The sequence below is a fragment of the Brachyhypopomus gauderio genome, unplaced genomic scaffold (genome assembly GCF_052324685.1).
Source record: "Brachyhypopomus gauderio isolate BG-103 unplaced genomic scaffold, BGAUD_0.2 sc131, whole genome shotgun sequence".
NCBI classification, from domain to species: domain Eukaryota; kingdom Metazoa; phylum Chordata; class Actinopteri; order Gymnotiformes; family Hypopomidae; genus Brachyhypopomus; species Brachyhypopomus gauderio.
Genome location: NW_027506952.1, coordinates 399,733 through 417,818, shown reverse-complemented (window position 1 = coordinate 417,818; position 18,086 = coordinate 399,733). Strand labels below are relative to the sequence as shown.

The 18,086-nt window shown below is 39.9% G+C and overlaps 1 long non-coding RNA gene across 1 annotated transcript; it reads right to left on the bottom strand.

Annotated features, from left to right (window-relative positions):
* Positions 1-10,043: 10,043 nt before the first annotated feature.
* Positions 10,044-16,427, bottom strand: LOC143499250 (uncharacterized). Its single transcript, XR_013126057.1, has 5 exons — positions 15,628-16,427; positions 13,770-13,899; positions 12,723-13,016; positions 10,962-11,769; positions 10,044-10,828 (listed from the first exon to the last, which is right to left on the bottom strand). It is a non-coding gene; the product is annotated as an uncharacterized LOC143499250 (long non-coding RNA).
* Between the last annotated feature and the right edge of the window lie 1,659 nt (positions 16,428-18,086).

The window sequence follows — 18,086 nt, the reverse complement described above, 5'->3', positions numbered from 1 at the left end:
TTAATATATGACATGTTTAGTGGTTCAGGATTTGCTGTCCAGTATCCAGCACACATTATTTTATTCCCAGAAGTATTTTCAATAGAAGACCACATATACTTTGTAATTTGGTTCTAAAATAGTCAAATATGAAATTGTCTACAAAGGAAGATCCTAAGCAATTTTGTATTTCTTTATTCTTTAGTAATATATACACATAAAACATGCTTATTTTATGAATTAAACAATTAAAATGTTTTAGGCACACACCTACATATTTTCATAATGCTTTTACATAGTTACCAGGTTAGATTTTTCTTGGGATCCATAGTAAGTGTCATTAGTAAGTGCCTATCATGATCAAAAGGTGCTACTTCATAGTGCTGCAATCAAGATACTTTAAATGTGAACCCCTTTGCATGTTTTATTCTTTAGTAAAAATCCATAGATATTTTCTGGTCATTCAAACGTTTCATAAGCAGGTGGCTCAGTGCATCCTTGAGACAATTTCTTTCCCTCAGTTGTCCCATGAAAAAATTCGAGATATGATGCAAATGCATATTCATTAATCACCTTGACTTTGCCAAAGATGTCCAGCTCTGTCTCCTGGTCATGATCCATAACAGACATTATCTGCTTTGATCTTCTGTAAAGAGAATCTTTTTTGGCAACCACCTCGTCTAATCAGTAGACCCTCTCCTGCCTCACTATCTTCTCGTTGCTATCCAGCGTACATCCATAAAAACCTCGCCGACCATGGAAGGGCCAGGGGTCTTCATGCATCATGGGGTGGTTTTCTCCCACAAAGGCAGAGCAGATTAAGTCATCTGAGCCTCTGTTTATGCTGACTTCACAAGCAATTACACTCATGAGGAAGAGTGTGAAGGTGTGGAAGTTCCGTACTGATGCTGAGAATACCGCCTCCATGAAGAAACGTCCCCAGTGACCACAGTTAAGTACACAGTGCTTCACTTGGAATGTCTGCCGGCAGGACTCAATAAATTCTGATGCTTTCAGGTCATGTCTCAGTTCAGCTATGGTATAGTGATCTTTCTGGGACTCAAAGGTGTCTAAAAACTTTTGAACTTCTTGCTGCCTACTGGCATTAATAAATTTACCCACAAGGGAAGAGTAGAAGGTTCTTTTCTGCACTTTGAAAATAAATTTGTTTAGAACGTAATATATATCATTGTTTACATCATCTCTTGCATGGTACCTGATTTCAACCACAAGGTCCAGAATACTACTAATGTGTTTAATAGAGGTTCCCTCCTTTGGTTGCCTGTTGCTTAACCACACAGGTAAAATGTCATTTGCTGGAACAACATCTGCCGCTCGTCTTTTTTCATGTTCCTCAAAAAACAGACTCCACGTCAGGCCCTCAAGACAATCAATAGTTTTATATTTTTTGCGCAAGTCAGCAGGGACAAACATTTGAGGATGCCTCGGCCATTCAGGAGTGGATAAATAAAGTGGGCATCCGTTGTAATCATGAATTATCTTGCCCCTTGTCCCAGTCGCTACTCTAGTTAGGAGTTTGTTTTGCCCATCTAACCAGGCAATTACTTGTTTACTGCTGTCTCTGTGTCGCCAGATATCATCATCCATTGTTAGTTTCTCTCCGCTGGAACTTATAGAGACTGCAGATCTTATTAAATGTAGCCTTGCCTCTACATTTAGGCTTCTCAGTGCCTTCAGAAGCTTCTTGGCAAACTGAAGATCACTTCCAAGATCACACCCCACCAGACTGAGAGTCTGAATATGTCCTCCAACAATCATCATGGAACCTACTATCTTAGCAATTTCCTCAGGACCACAACCACCAAACCTCGAAGTCCCATCACTTCCTTTACTTCTATGGCCGACCAACAGCACCTGACTCTCCTTGGTCAGATGCACTGCAGAGCCCCTGATTATATGCAATGTCCCATTCTGGTAATTTAGCAATGTTGACCTGGATGGATCTTTCTCGAGAAGGAAAGAGGCAGAATCCACCACTACTGGATCATCCTCCAGAATGACAATTTGTTTGTGGTTGTAGTTAGCTGTTTCTTGTGTAAATGTGATATTGAACTCCAGAGATGAAGACTGGTTAAAATGTTTCTTGATTGATGGTTCAGTTTGATCACTTTTATATAACAACGTCTCAGAAAAGTACCCAGCTCCAGATGACCATGTTTGTGGGAAAATTAAGGAAATGCTTTTAGATTCTTCAGGTCTTTGGATAAGAAATAAAACAGATACTGTCTATCAATAACATAAATTAAAATGTCTGATTCAGTAACTCATTACATTTAAGACCAGATATAATGAAACATTTACACCATCATGACATTTATCTAAGATGAGCTCAGAAAACATTAAGATGAAGAGTTGGAGAAGATCAAAGAAAGAAATCTTACCGTGTAGTTCCAAACTGAGTGGTTGCACACCTATTTATGTGGTTTATACCTATAAAAGGTTTAAAAAAGATTTTTTTAGCGACAAATACCTTTTTCATATCTCCTCTAAAATGCTTCTAAATTCAAGTATGACATTTGTATTTTTGCTTTTCCACTTTAGGAAACACTTAAGCAGTGGTGATGGGATACAGAACACCCTGGAATCCAATTGGAACTTCTGTAACAATGTACCATTGAAATTGTATTTGACAGTCACCAATAACATTCAGATATTACCATAGCAAGAATTCTTTTGTGTTATGCTATTAATTTTTACTCAAGAAGAGACTTTTAAAGACACCTTAATATTAAGGTGTTTATCTGCATCAACAGGATGCTGGACCAAAGCAAACAGCAGATGTAGAAAAAAGAGGGAGAGCACCTGTAGAGTCTTCATTTTTCTATCACTTAAGAAGAAATGTTCACTGTTTCATAGATAAGCAAATAATGACCTACCCATATGCCACTATCTCAGAAACTATGTGAACATAAGTGGCAGTACAGTCAAAATATGATATCTGTGCAAACAGAAGAGAAGTGTCATTCAGTAAGGACGTGCAGGCTTCTGAAAGGCTTTACAGTTTATTATTTTCCTCTTGAAATAATTGTTATGAACTGACATTTTTGTTGTTCTTGTTTTGGCTCTATACTCAAGCATGCTGCATTTGAAATCAGCAAAAACTACAAAGTCTTTGTATCCCGTGTAGCTGGGCAGCTGGTTATTTTCTTGGCCAGCTACTGCATAGTGCTCGCGCTCTAGATAACAGCATTTGCATCTTGCGCTGTTATCTTTCAGAACCATAAAGAAGAGTCAGAGTGTCAGAGTAAGTCAAGTAGAGCAGCATGAGGATGAAACATTATAATAGATTCATCAGAAATACAGGCAAAATAATTTACTACATAATTGGAAAGTCAACCATTTTGCAGAGTGTTAAGAAATTCGAAAGCACTGGCTGGCATGCTTTGCAAAGCATCTGTGATGAGCAGGGAGTGTGAAATAAAATGGAAGCAATCACGCCAAGTCTCGGCGACAAGGGAGGTTTTAATGAGTAAAGTGCTCAAACCAAAAACCCATGATAAGATCCAAATGAAGGATACAATGACCAGCAGTCAACTGGTACAAAGACAAGAGACATATAGACAAACAAACGACTGTCAGGTGAGACGGATCATAAGCCAGTTGTCACTATAGATAACAATGTTAAACTAAAAATAAAAACACAAGCAGTTTTTGGTCAGTGTGTTCTGATATTAGTCTTTAAGACTCAGATCAGAGTCTTGATCTTCTCAAGGTTTCTTCCTTATCCCCATCTAGGCAGTTTTCCCCTGCTTGCTCCTCACAGTGTCCTAACTCTAATGTTGAATCCAATGTAAATAAAGCCCCTGACTCTCTGCAGTTGTGTCCGCCTCCAGCTATGATTGAGCCCGTATCATTACAGGCTGACAGTGGTGGGGTGGGTTGTAACACATGTGTTACAACCATCCTCTTACCCAGTGTTGTATAAAGTATTAGAGACCCATACTTGAGTAAAAGTACAAGTACTCTATCAAAAAAGTGACTTGAGTAGAAGTTGAAGTGTTCTTTAAAAACTTTACTTAAGTACAGAAATATTCAGCATTTTTTGTACTTAAGTATTACAAGTAGTTTATTCTAAAGTTTATTACTCAAGCACTAAAAGTAAAAAGTACAAGTAGCCTATTATGTTTTTAATTAATTAAACAAAGCTGTCAAAGTTTGATTATTATCATGTGAGTCGGGACAGAGGCAGCATGAGGCGAAGGCTGTGCACGCAAAGGTTTATTCTCCATGACAAAAGACAAACAGAGAAACTCAGATACCAAGGCAGAATGAACACAACAGAAAATATGAAGTTAGGCAAATAGTGAAAGCAAAGGGACTCTCCCACGTAGCGAGGCGAGGTAGCAGGCTGAATGAGCAGCGCTGGACAGCGCGACCTGTGGGAATATAAGAGGGCAAACCAGATTAGTGACAGGTGTCAAAACTCAGGTGATTGGGAACGTGGGAGTGTCCTTGGATGTGAGGGTGTGCGCTGCGAAGTGGTAGGCGTGTTGGTTGGTGTACGAGTGACTGTGTGCGCCCTCTGGTGGCGTCCGGGCCGACACTTACAAATCAAAGATGTCAAAGACCACAAAGTGTTCTGTATTTACAAACAAGTAGCAACTTAAAAAAAACTGGGCTCAACACTTCGTACACACAAAAAAAAAACAGATAACCTATGTCCTGTTATGTCGTAGGTACACTATAAAAATGGGCACATGATTAGTCACCATGAAGAGTCACGGCTTACTCTTGCTAAAAACAAAACTCAGCGTGACACCGCTTTTATGATCGCCAGCTAATGTTAAGAGAATACTGCAGCAGGTCATGAACATAATTAGGTTAGTTAGCTAAGATATCTAACCTAACTAGCGCTTACTGACAGCTAAAGCTGTGTATTTTATGTGCGTTATAACTTTGATGTGTTTTTTCAAGTTCGAAGGTGAATTTGATGAAGTCCAATATTTCACCCTCTTTAGGGAGGCAGAGATGGTACTTCATCCTATAGGGATTTACTTTTACTTTCACTCCAGCAAACGCAAACACTGTCTCTAGGTAGGGCCAGGGTGGTCTCCTTCCTCACCACCACGAATATATATATATATATATATATATATATATATATTTATATTAGGGATGCACCGAAAATTTTCGGCCGAAATGGCTTAAATTTGCATTTTCGGTTTTCGGCCGAAATACTTTCATCACCGAAACAACACGGCCGAAAGAATGTGTTGTGATGACGCAAGCAAAAATCGCCACCTGCACGCGATTATTTGGATAAAGCTAGCAAAAAAGTTTTCCAGTGATGGCGCCAAGGCAAAGGACATTACACCAAAAATTATGGAACTCGTTGCCTTAGACCAGGGGTCGGCAACCCGCGGCTCTAGAGCCGCATGCGGCTCTTTGGCGCTGCCCTAGCGGCTCCCTGGAGCTTTTTCAAAAATGTTTGAAAATGTAAAAAGATGAGGGAGAGAAATATATTTTTTGTTTTAATATGGTTTTTGTAGGAGACAAACATGACACCAACATTCCTAACGTTTTCCAATGCTGTAAGAATGTGTAGAATAAATGAAACTAAATTTCAACGAAGATTTGTGTCGTAGCCTGCGACGCACGTTTCTATTAGCAGGGCGAGATGAGGCAGGTGGCTATGGAACGCCATTTGGCTCAAAACGTCTAGAATGACGTCCGTGTTAACACGTCAAATTTGGACGTCTTAAGACGTACAAAAATGCCGTGTTAAGACGTCACTTTTTGACGTCTTAAGACGTTTTAACGTCTTAACACGACGTTTAAAATTGGGTGCTACCACTTCATCAATTGCTGAGGGGAGAAATCCAAACACTGCCAAAAAGCCCCGCCCCCATTGTGAAAGCAGCAAATAGAGCAAAGAGGACACAGAACCCCTTCTCTTTAACCCCTTCAGACCCGAATTATGTTCCAGTAATGAAAGAATATATACAAATGCAATTTTCTGTCTGTAATGAACTCCAAAACAAGACTCAGTAAAAAAAATTAAATATAATACTTTTATAGTAATTTTTTTTATGTCCACTGCAGTGGATGGTGGGTCTTAACTGTTGTAAAGCAATGCTATACAATATGTATAATTTTATGGTTTGTTTGTTTTTCCCTTTTTGAACATAAACCTGATCAATAGACTAAAAATGCTATCCAAGTTTTGGGAACATTCAGATTCAGATTCAGATTCAGATTCAGAAATACTTTATTAATCCCCTGGGGGAAATTGCAATTGTTACGGCTGCTCCTCTTAATAAAAGTACACTATATAAAAAATGCCAAGAATATTTACATAATTAAATAACAAATCAAACAGAGTTTAGGAGAAGAAATAGAAATAAATAAAAATAAATAAAATAACGTGTCAATAGAATAAAAAATAAAGTGTCAGTAGAAATAAAAATAAAGTGTGAAGTGTCAGATGCAATTGTTGTTGTTATTGAAGAGGGTATTGCACATTTGAAACGTAATAATAATATTGTATGATCTTGTAATAATAATAGTATTGCACATTTGGAGGTAATACTAGTAGTAAACATTACACAGATGAATATTGAGCATTATGCTTTTAAAGAGGAGTTGTATAGTTTAATGGCCACAGGTAAAAATGATCTTCTGTGGCGCTCTGTAGTGCATTTTGGATTTATGAGTCTCTCACTGAAAGTACTCCTGTGTCTCATTACAGTGTTGTAGAGTGGGTGGGATACATTGTTCATAATACCCCTCAGCTTAGACAGAGTCCTCCTTTCTGACACTGCCGTCAGCGAGTCCAGCTCCTCACCCACAACATCACCGGCCTTACGAATCAGTTTATTAAGTCTGTTGGCATCTGCCACCTTCAGCTTACTCCCCCAACATGCCACAGCATACAGGATAGCACTCGCCACAACAGACTCATAGAAGATCTTCAGCATGGTCCGGCAGATGTTGAAAGACCTCAGACGCCTCAAAAAATAGAGGCGACTTTGGCCCTTCCTGTAGAGGACATCAGTGTTCATACCCCAGTCCAGTTTATGGTCAATGTGAACACCTAGATATTTGTAGTGTTCAACCATGTCAACACTGACCCCCCTGATGGACATAGGGGTCACCGGTGCCTTGTCCCTCCTCAGGTCCACAACCAGTTCTTTAGTCTTTGTTAAATTAAGCTGCAGATGGTTCATCTCGCACCATTCAACAAAGTCATTCACCGTCGTCCGATACTCATCCTCATCACCCTTGCTGATACATCCAACTATTGCTGAGTCATCAGAAAACTTCTGAAGGTGGCAAGTCTCTGTGCAGTAGTTGAAGTCCGTGGTGTAGAGAGTGAAAAGGAAGGGAGAGAGGACAGTCCCCTGTGGAGCACCGACGTTGCTAACCACCCTGTCCGACACACACTGCTGCAAACGTACATACTGTGGTCTGCCGGTAAGGTAGTCAGTAATCCAGGTCACAATGGGGGTATCCACCTTCATCCTTTTCAGTTTCTCACTCAGGAGATCAGGCCGAATGGTGTTAAAAGCACTGGAGAAATCGAAAAACATGATCCTCACTGTGCTGGCTGGCCTGTCTAGATGAGCGTAGACTCTGTTCAGGAGGTATATGATGGCATCATCAACTCCCAGACGTGGCTGATAGGCGAACTGGATTGGATCCAGAAGTGGCTGAACCATAGGCCGTATCTGATCCAGGATGAGCCTTTCCATGGTCTTCATAATGTGAGACGTCAATGCTACAGGCCTGTAGTCCTTGATGCCGCTCGGTCTCGGCGTCTTCGGGACAGGAACAATGCACGACGTCTTCCACAGCACTGGAACCCTCTGTAGACTCAGGCTCAAGTCGAAAACATATTTAAGAACTCCCCCAAGCTGGTCGGCACAGGCTTTAAGCACCCTGGGGGGGATGCCATCAGGTCCTGCAGCCTTATTGTTCTGGAGTCTTTTAAGTTGTCTTCTCACCTGGTCAGTGGTGATAGACAGTGTAGAGGTGATGTGTGAAGGGGTGGTGGAGGTGTGAGGCAGACCATCGGGGGAGGGAGGCAGACCATCGGGGGAAGGAGAAGGAGGAGGGGTGGATGGTACAGTGGGCTTCTGAGGGCCATCTGAGGGATCCAGACAGGGGGGGACAGAACCTGTAATGTCGAATCTGTTAAAAAACAGATTTAACTCATTAGCCCTGTCCATGTTGCCTTCCATCTCTTATTATGAAAAAGTAATATATATAACAAGGAGAAATTAGTTGAAATTATGGATGCATGTACGATTCCCAGTACATTCGCAAACCTCAGAACTCCCATTGCAATGTGCAAGCCTACAAGGGCTTCTATTTCATGCACTGATGCACTGCCATCTTCAGAAGTTTTCTGATGATGAGGAATATAAATATCTAGGGGTCCACATCGATAATAAACTGGACTGGGCTAAGAACACTGACGCCCTTTACAAAAAGGGACAAAGTCGTCTCTACTTTTTGAGGCGCCTGAGGTCCTTTAACATCTGTCAGGTCATGCTAAAAGTCTTTTATGAGTCTGTGGTGGCGAGTGCTATCCTCTATGCCGTCACATGCCGGGGTAGCAGACTGAGGAGGGAGGACGCCAACAGATTCAATAAATTAATACGCAGGGCCGGTGATGTAGTGGGTGTGGAGCTGGACTCTTTGGATGCAGTCTCTGATAGAAGGACGCTGTCTAGACTGCATGCCATTATGGACAATGTCTCCCATCCACTAGTGATGAGACATAGGAGCACATTCACCGCTCGTCTCATCACACCAAAATGTACCACAGAGCGTCACAGGAGGTCATTCCTACCTGTGGCCATGAAGCTCTATAACTCCTCCCTCAATACATGACACAATACAGGACACTACTGTTTATTTTCAGTTTATTTTTATTTTATTGTTAATTTAATTTTATTTTATTTTATTACATATTATGTGCAATACCTACTTATTTTACATTTTATTTTAAATTCAATATTAGGATGTTTATTCTTTATTATTTTGTACATATTTTTATATTTTATAGAGGTGTTTTATTAAAATAATATGCAAATGGTTGCACTGTAACAAAAGCAATTTCCCCCTGGGATTAATAAAGTATTCTGATTCTGATTCATGTTTGTAGCCCCTCACAGCAGTTTTTTCAGCATAGACATTTGTCATGGTGGTCATCAGCTCAAACATCTCTTGTGGAACGTATCATTTGAAGTAAGCATATGGAGTTAATGGTTCAGTGATGTTTGTGATAGGATCTTCCCAAGTAGACGCCACTGGACGTTTGTTCTTTGTTAGGCTAGCATAAGGATCACCTTCACAATATAAAACAATCTCTTCCTAATTTTCCTGCCCTGATCCTTCCTCATCATGTAGTATCTCAAGAACAACGTCTTGTCCTATCACTGGTACTTCCTCATCTCCTGGAATAAATAATAAAAGTAGCTATATGTTCATACATTGTTTTATGGACAACAATGGGAGTGTTGGAGTACCAGTATTTAACAGATAGCTACACTTATCTACTCTTGAGAGACATGCACTCTACATCTTCACCATCATTACTATCCAAACTTTCAATTTCTGATATATTTCTGCTGTCAAATAACTGAAATATTAATGAATTTTTTTAATGGTTCTGATATTCCAAAATTTGTTTTATTTCTTATTTACAGAATGCTTTTGAAGTTTATGTATTCAACTGTAATTTATTTGTTCATTTGTAATAAACATCAAGTGACTGAGACTGCTTGCTTATTCTAAAACTTATAATGACATTAATTCAAAGTTGTATGTGTGTATGACCTCACTGTCTCAACCAATATTTTTACATTAGCTTCCTATAGCCATATACAAAGAATTTACATGACAATCATAGATTTAATATCAATTTGTTCTGTCTCACTACCCTGGTATCGTGAAATAACTTACACCATTAACAGTTTAGAACATATTTGGTAAAAGTTATACTTCATCAAGATGTGAGCTAGTAGCAGTTTAATCACAACCATGGGTATTGTCTTCTGTTTAGCAAGAATCGTTGGTTTCTTCAAGAAACAGGAGTGGGGATTTCCAAGAATGAAGTTTTTTTGTATGTACTTTTTATTCCAAAGTAATCTGACAGTCTACCAACACATAGGTTACATAAAGAAAAAACCACACCCCTTGAGGTGTTAAAGAATTTACATACAGACATACATTGTCGGGGGAGAATCCCATATGGCAGACTGTAAGATAGCCCCAGCCGGGTGGTTGTTACATCAAAGGAGCGCACCAAGGTCAAGGGGCTTTTTATTGTCATTACATCTGAGCACAGGTACAGAGTGTGATGAAATTTTGTTCCTCCGGAACCATGGTGCAACACAAATCAACAGTACAACAGACAACAAAGTGCAGCAGGGTAACAAAACAATGTGCAAAATGTGCAATCTCACAGCAAGACATTACAATAAATACAACAGGCCAGAGACAATTGAGACATGGTGTAAAGTGCTGGTGCAGTGCAATGTGGTATGAGATAAGTGATGTACTGTGTCATATGGAACATACATGAACACAGTGGTTCTGAGGTAGTTATTAGGTCCTGTGGGAGAGCAGCAAATATTTCTGGTGGGGGGTTTCAGTGCATGTGTGGGGACAGATCAGTGTTGGTGTGTGTCAGTTCCGTGTATGGGAGTTGAGGAGCCTGATTGCCTGGTGAAGGAAGCTATTACAGAGTCTGGAGGTGGAGGCTTGGATGCTCCTGTATATTTTGCCAGACGGCATCAGAGTGAAGAGACCGTGTGATGGGTGGGTTGGGTCTTCCACAATGCTGGTGGCTTTGCGGATGCAGCGTGTGGTATAGATGTCACTGATCGAGGGGAGAGAGACACCAATGATAGATGCAATCAAGATTAACACAATAGGTAAATAGAACAAAGAGGTCTCGCGGGAGATCAGTATAACTGGCATATGTATCATATTTAAGAGAGGAAGTTAAGTACCTGTTCAAAAATATCAGTTCCCAAATTGTCTCTTGCACTCCCCAAAGGATTTATGTTTTGCCTGAGGTGTCCCAATTGTTCTTCAGTAGGTATAAACTGATTAACAGGGACATCAATTGTTTGAGGCCAGTCAAAGGCAGGCACTCTAGCCCCGTGGGCCTCCGCTGCGGCCGCCCCTGCCCCGTGGCCCTCCGCTGCCCTCAATCCAACTGTTGCAAACGGGTTCCTGACCATCCCCTGGCACTGTCTGTTCATCTGCATCTGTTCATCTGCAAACACACCTTGAATGCCAGTGTGATGTTGCAAATGTTGTGACAGACAACCTTGCACAAAAATCTGATACGGTGACATGTGTTGAGCAGTTCTTAACTTGTGGTGGTTCCACTGACTAACAAACAACCTGAGATCACTTTGTTTATCTCCCTCGGATAAACCGTGAAGAGCCCAGATGTGTATTTCATTACTGGATTCCAATTTTCGTTCATTCTCCAGATATACAAACAACGAATGATAGACGTTTGTAACACCTCTCCACACATCGCCTCACAGTCTCTCAATGCGCTGGTTATGAGTGCTCCTCCCTCGTAAAGCACTTCCCCTGCTTGAGCCTCGGAAGACATCCATAAAGAGACACATCACATTGTTTTCCCCTCCATGGTCACATCTGACCCTTGAAGGGACACCATACTGGCTGACCGCTCCAATGAACAGATCCATTACAGTGTCACTTCTGTTGTTGTTCGACGCATGAAGGAACACCACAAGTCTGCTGTAACCATCAATACCTCCATGGATCACAATTCTCCACCTAAAAAATATGGAAAAAGATCAGGGAGTGACAGAAGAAGAAAAAACACATTAAATGAAAAGCTATTCACACAAATAGTTTGAATGTAGCTACAACGAGGACTACGCCTCTATGCTATGGTTGGGCTTTCATAGTGGTGGGGGGGGGTCACTGCTGCATTCAAATGAATTCACACTTAATATAATGTCATTATTAGTCCCCCAATATCCCCCACTTATAACTAACAGACATCTTTATATCCAACCAACTTGGGCAAGCATTGTATGTGCAAGAGGTAAACAGTAGTGTTTTTATTCTCCTGTTTTAACATATAACCAAAAATCTTAAATGATAGTTGGGATGATGATTATTTTTGTAATAGTATAAAGATTCCAATCCATTACACCAGACTCTTAAATAACAGTTATTATAAAGAGTACAGCAACCATATTTTATAGCCTTGAATTGGAGGTTGGGTGACTGCTGCCCCTACTTTTTTAATATTCCATTCTTGCAGTTTGACCTGATTAGGTCCCAAATGAGCCTCCACCTGTTACTATATGGATATAAGTGGTACGCAGTTCAGTAGTTGTTGCTTTTAAAGACTTGACACCTATTGAATTTATGATTCAACAGTTACATTTAGAGCTGTTCCCATCCATTTCTAATACCATCTTGTTCCATTAACCCTGTTCCCATCCATTTCCTAATGTCTTAGGCAAAAACTGCATTTTCTTTGCAACAGATGTACTCTTTGTTCCTTCCTAGACACACAGTCCTCACCTGAACTAATCTAGACACAGACTTTGGACATTTTCCCCATTTACATTTATATTGTTGTCATTCCCTAAGATTATACAAGATTGAACTTAACAATACCAACTTCATAATCAAAGAGTTAGCTTTACATTGGCTATTGACACAGTTGGTGCAAATAAATCAACTTAAGTAAAACAGTTTCTATTGCTACTTACTTAATGAGTTTATGGTTTCCATCTATATGCCACAGTGAATTTGGTCCTGCCACTCTGTATGTTCTTCTGTGAAGCCTGTGGGACATAGTCCGGAGAGCAGCACCTTTAGGATTAGTCCTGATTACACTTTGACGAACACGTCGTCTCTGGACTAGGACGCCTTCACCAGCAAACCGAGCCCCAACAGCTTCAGGTCCTATTTCGTCATTGGCAGAGACAATCTCCAGCACACGGTTGTCAAGTGCTTCATCTGACAGAGCTGTGTAACGGCCCCGGAAAGATAGATTGTACTGTCTAGAAACACAAAGTGTATAAGAATGCGGATTAGTTTTACGATAAGGGAAAGACATATTTTAATACTGTGCTACAGTAGGAAAATACAATCAATACAGTCAACTGCTTTACAGTGAACAAATCATAAATCAGATACTAAAACAAACAGAACTCATTCACATATTTTAAGTGCAATTCCAAAAATGTGGCTAGTAAATTAGAATTTTCAACTGCTGTGTTATATGAATACAAAAGGACTACACTAATACACGAATCATGTATGTTTTTTTCAAAACTGTGATTTTATGCAAATAATTTAAATCAATCCAAGCTGCACTATACTGTATCTTGAAGTAGTTACTCCACCCCCTTACTTGATATATAAATTTAATGTGTTTCCACTTAGAAATTCCTATTTAAATGTCCAAAATACACAAAAATTTGGATGGAGGGGGGCCACCACTTTTAATCACAGATCATGCTCCATCATGCACTCTACTCCAGATAAGAGCTAATTAGCACAGGTTTCTGTTAGCTAATGGATCAGAGCTAAGCAGTGTTCTACTGCGAGCATATTAGCTTCCTTGTGATGCTGCATCAGTGTTAGTTCAAGACAGTGACTGTCTTCACATATATCATGTGTTATTCTACATCCTACTGGTGTGCAATTAAATTTGCAGTTCCAAAATTTTGTGTTCATTATTCAATTTGTAGACAGAACAATTCACAAATGTTTCATATAAGTGCTTAAAAAAAAGACCTATCAACACATACCTTAACCGTCATTTCACTGTGCTTCTTGATACACAGTTAAATTATAACATCTGCAACTGTTGTTGTGTTACTTGACACACTGATCTCCCCACGTGTCCTGCCCTTCGTGGTACAGTGAAACCAGGAAAAGCTATAGTCCAAGAGAAAGTAGCATAGAATTAATAAAAATAACAGAAAATGGAAAAAACAAATCAACTTCAGATTTGAAATAGAAAAACCAATGAGCCCAAGTAAAATGATTTGCTTTGGAATTTCATATGTTGGTTATACAGTTTATACAGAAATATTTTTGCAAACATTCAATTGCAGTTGTTACTGCTAAGGGTGTCACAATCAGTTAATAAGCTTAAATAACCTTTTCACATTCTATACATTTTAACTACATTTTTATCTATGATAAACGTATTTATGAAATCAGCTGGAGAGCATTTGAACACAACACTGTTACAAAGCTAACTAGAACAATGCATTTCCTGAACGAAATACTATAGGGCTTGAAAAGGTGTGCCCGTTATTAAGTTAGTTACAGTTGACAATTCAACCCTAGGCTAAAATAAGGGTTGCAGATGTCTGCTTGGTGTATGTGTGTGTTAGTGTGTGGACTGGGTATGAGATATGTATCTGTGTGTGTTTGTGGAGTGGGAATGAAAGGTGTGTGTCTTTGTAGTGTTTATGTGTATGTGGAGTGGGTATGAGAGACCGGTCTTTATGTGTGTATGTGGAGTGGGTATAAGAGATGTATGTATGTATGTATGTATGTGTGTGTGGTGTGTATGTGCAGTGGGTATGGGAGATGTATGTATGTATGTGTGTGTGGTGTATATGTGCAGTGGGTATGAGAGATGTATGTATGTATGTATGTGTGTGGTGTATATGTGCAGTGGGTATGAGAGATGTATGTATGTATGTATGTGTGTGTGGTGTATATGTGCAGTGGGTATGAGAGATGTATGTATGTATGGTGTACATGTGTAGTGGGTATGAGAGATGTATGTATGTATGGTGTACATGTGTAGTGGGTATGAGAGATGTATGCATGTGTGTCTGTGTGGTGTATATGGAGTGGCTATGAGAGAGAGATGTAGTGTAATATTATTGGGTTACTGTTTCTTTAAGTTGTGTGTGTGTGAGAAAGAGTGCGCGAGGAGCGAGAACGAGAAAGGAAATTTACTTCTGTTGAGTGAATTCGCTTGTATTAATGTTAAAATAAAAGAGAAGAGTTGTCAACAGTGTGTGCGAGAGATGTGCGTGTGTGCACGTGCGTGTGTGGGGGGAGGGGGAGAGACATTCCTCACACTAACTAATCTCTGTTACTGTGAGTGGAGAAGGCTTGTTTAATGTGATTTGCACACTCCTAACAAACGGTCGTAGTTCGGGACACATTTAACTTATCACTTAACCGAAGAGATTGTATGAGAGAGGACCCCTTGGTGATGATTTTGGTGTAATTGTTTGACCCCAAAATGACAATTCGGATTTTGAGAAATTAACATGGGAGCTAATGGAGCAGTTTTCTGTGCCTAGTGCCAAACAAATGCTCATAACTCTAAAACGAATCGATCAAATGATTAGATATCCCGGCGTGCCAGAAAGGACAAGTTTCTCTCCCATTTAAAATTTAAATAGAGCTTCTAGGTGAAGGTGTAAGGATTTTACAGCAGTTTATCCAGGAGAGTTTTGATAATTTTTCATGCCTGCACACCCTCTAAGTCACACGGTAACTCGCAGTTGTAATTTGAAACCTCCATTCATTTCAATGGGGGGCTTAAACATTTTAAAACTTAAATTCATTCAAATCTATACATCCTATCGACTCAAAAATTACATAGCGGCTGTTTTATTTGACAAGCAAACTTACCATGTTGTCGTTGATTGCTAGCTTCCTGAATTAATTCACTGATGAGTCCAAGCATTATCAGCCACTTCGGCTTCAACCAGTCGGCCACTGGCCCAGCGAATGGTCGAGGCCATAGTCTCCAATCGGTTTCAGTCACATAAAACGTGATATAAATTCACTGTCGTAACATGACCCGTGTTCTCTACTTCTACTACAAATATGTTGATGAACTCGGTTCAGAATGAAATACAATTCACTTTAAAATATCACGAAGCCACAACTACATTTATGTGAAGAAACCAGAGTATATCAAATAACTTTTGTACACTGTACTAATTGATAGCATACCTAGTTATAACAGGTTGTACATTATCAAGTTGCTGATCATCCGACGATAAAACTCGTGTACATTCTAAAAATGTTCTACGGCAGTCGTTCAAAAAATTCCTGGAAGCCATCGCGTTCTCTACTCGACCAAATTACCTGCGCAAATAAACCCACATGGACTATTCCAAACACACCTTCACCGCCTCATCTAAGTCACGTGATAGATACGTAGCCCCAGAACCAGCCCACGTAAGGCCCATGTGACCACAACGTAAAGCCCATGTAACCACAACGTAGACGCCATGTCACCGCAACGTAGAGCCCATGTGACTAAAACGTAAGCCCTACGTCAACAAGGGGTGGGTATATTGGCGGCCACCAATAGTATGGAGGTCTAAGCATCTAAACGTCTTAAGACGTCCAAAAGTTACGTGTTAACACGGCACATTTTGTCGTGTTAAGACGTTAAAACGTCTTAAGACGTTAAAACGTCTTAAGACGTCAAAAAGTAACGTCTTAACACGGCATTTTTGTACGTCTTAAGACGTCCAAATTTGACGTGTTAACACGGACGTAATTCTAGACGTTTTGAGCCAAATGGCGTTCCATAGGTGGCTCTTGTAAACACACCGGCGGCGAGCTTGAAGACGTCACTCGCCAGCTCAACTTGGCCAAAGCCACAAATGGAGCGAAATTGAAAGCCTCCCAACACCCGAGAAACTTGTCTATGACACATGAATGCTCTTCCTGACAATTATAGGAACATGAAGACATGCATTTGGGGTATTATCCATCTTTGGATCAACATACCTGTGCGAACAGATATTTTCAAACATGAACTACATCAAATCAAAATATCGCACCCGCCTCACAGATGAGAGTTTGCAGTCCTGTGTCAAGATTAAAGTTACATCTTACATGCCCGATGTTGAGAAGCTGACCGATGTCCGAAAACAGAAGTCACATTAAACGGGTTGTTTAGTGCCCAAATAGCCTAAGGGGCATGTTATGCACGTTCCATTTTGTTGTTTTGTCGAATCGTAAAAATAAAAATGACATCAAAAATCAGATTTATTTATCAGGGTTGCCAACTCTCACGTATTGAGCGTGAGACACACGCATTTGACCGTCTTCACACGCTCACACGCCACACAACCGATTTCTCGTTAGTTTATTTACCTATGTAGTTTATTTACCTCTGATCCACATCTACGATTCATTGAGTTACTAGTTCGCTCTGCCGCCAACCACTGGATATCGATCGATCGCGATATAATACTTAATTTGTGTCCATTATACACCTCGCTCGGTAACAATTTATGTTCGCCACCCCCTCCAGGTTCAAATCTCACTCCAAGTGATCTTGAAAAGTTGGCAACCCTGATTTATTGAATTTCTTTAATTTCATCAAATCAGTGAAACATAATTCATTAATATTGCAATGAAGTTAAACTTGAGGCGGCGTCCTACAACAGAGCAGTCACGTGGTGCGTCGTTCTCTACAGAACACACTGCAGGGAGAATAAACATTTATTCATGAATGCTCATTACGTATTTGTAGCTAACTTATTCATTTTGATGGTAGGCTAATATAGATACATACAGCATGTGTTGCCTTCATTATAAGGCTTATATAAGGCTTTTAATTTTTGCGGCTCCAGACACATTTGTTTTTTGTTTTTTTGGTCCGGCTCTTTCAACATTTTGGGTTGCCGACCCCTGCCTTAGACGATCAGCCGTTCTCTGTCGTAGGGATTTCGTAGGCTAATAGAGCACATTGAGCCCCGTTATGTTTTGCCGAGCAGACGACATTTCTCAGAAACGTGTTTACCTGAGCTGTTTAATGTTGTTGCAACTCACGTCACGTTTTTATGAGAGAATTTATATTTATCTTTCAGGCCAGTCAGTTATAATTAAATTTAACTCGTATAAAATACATATATTTATCCTCTCAGATAAAAACGGTCTGCAAGCGAGTTAAATTTAATTAGTGGTCGGCCGTTGTCAGCGTTATCGTCGTTAACGGCCCACCACTAATTTTATTTTATAATATGCATTACTGTAATGTCAGTGCTAAATAAATATTTTCAAATCAAATTTTGTAGTTTATTTATTCTTTGAATAGCAATGCCTTGGTTTTTAGTGAGGTTAGC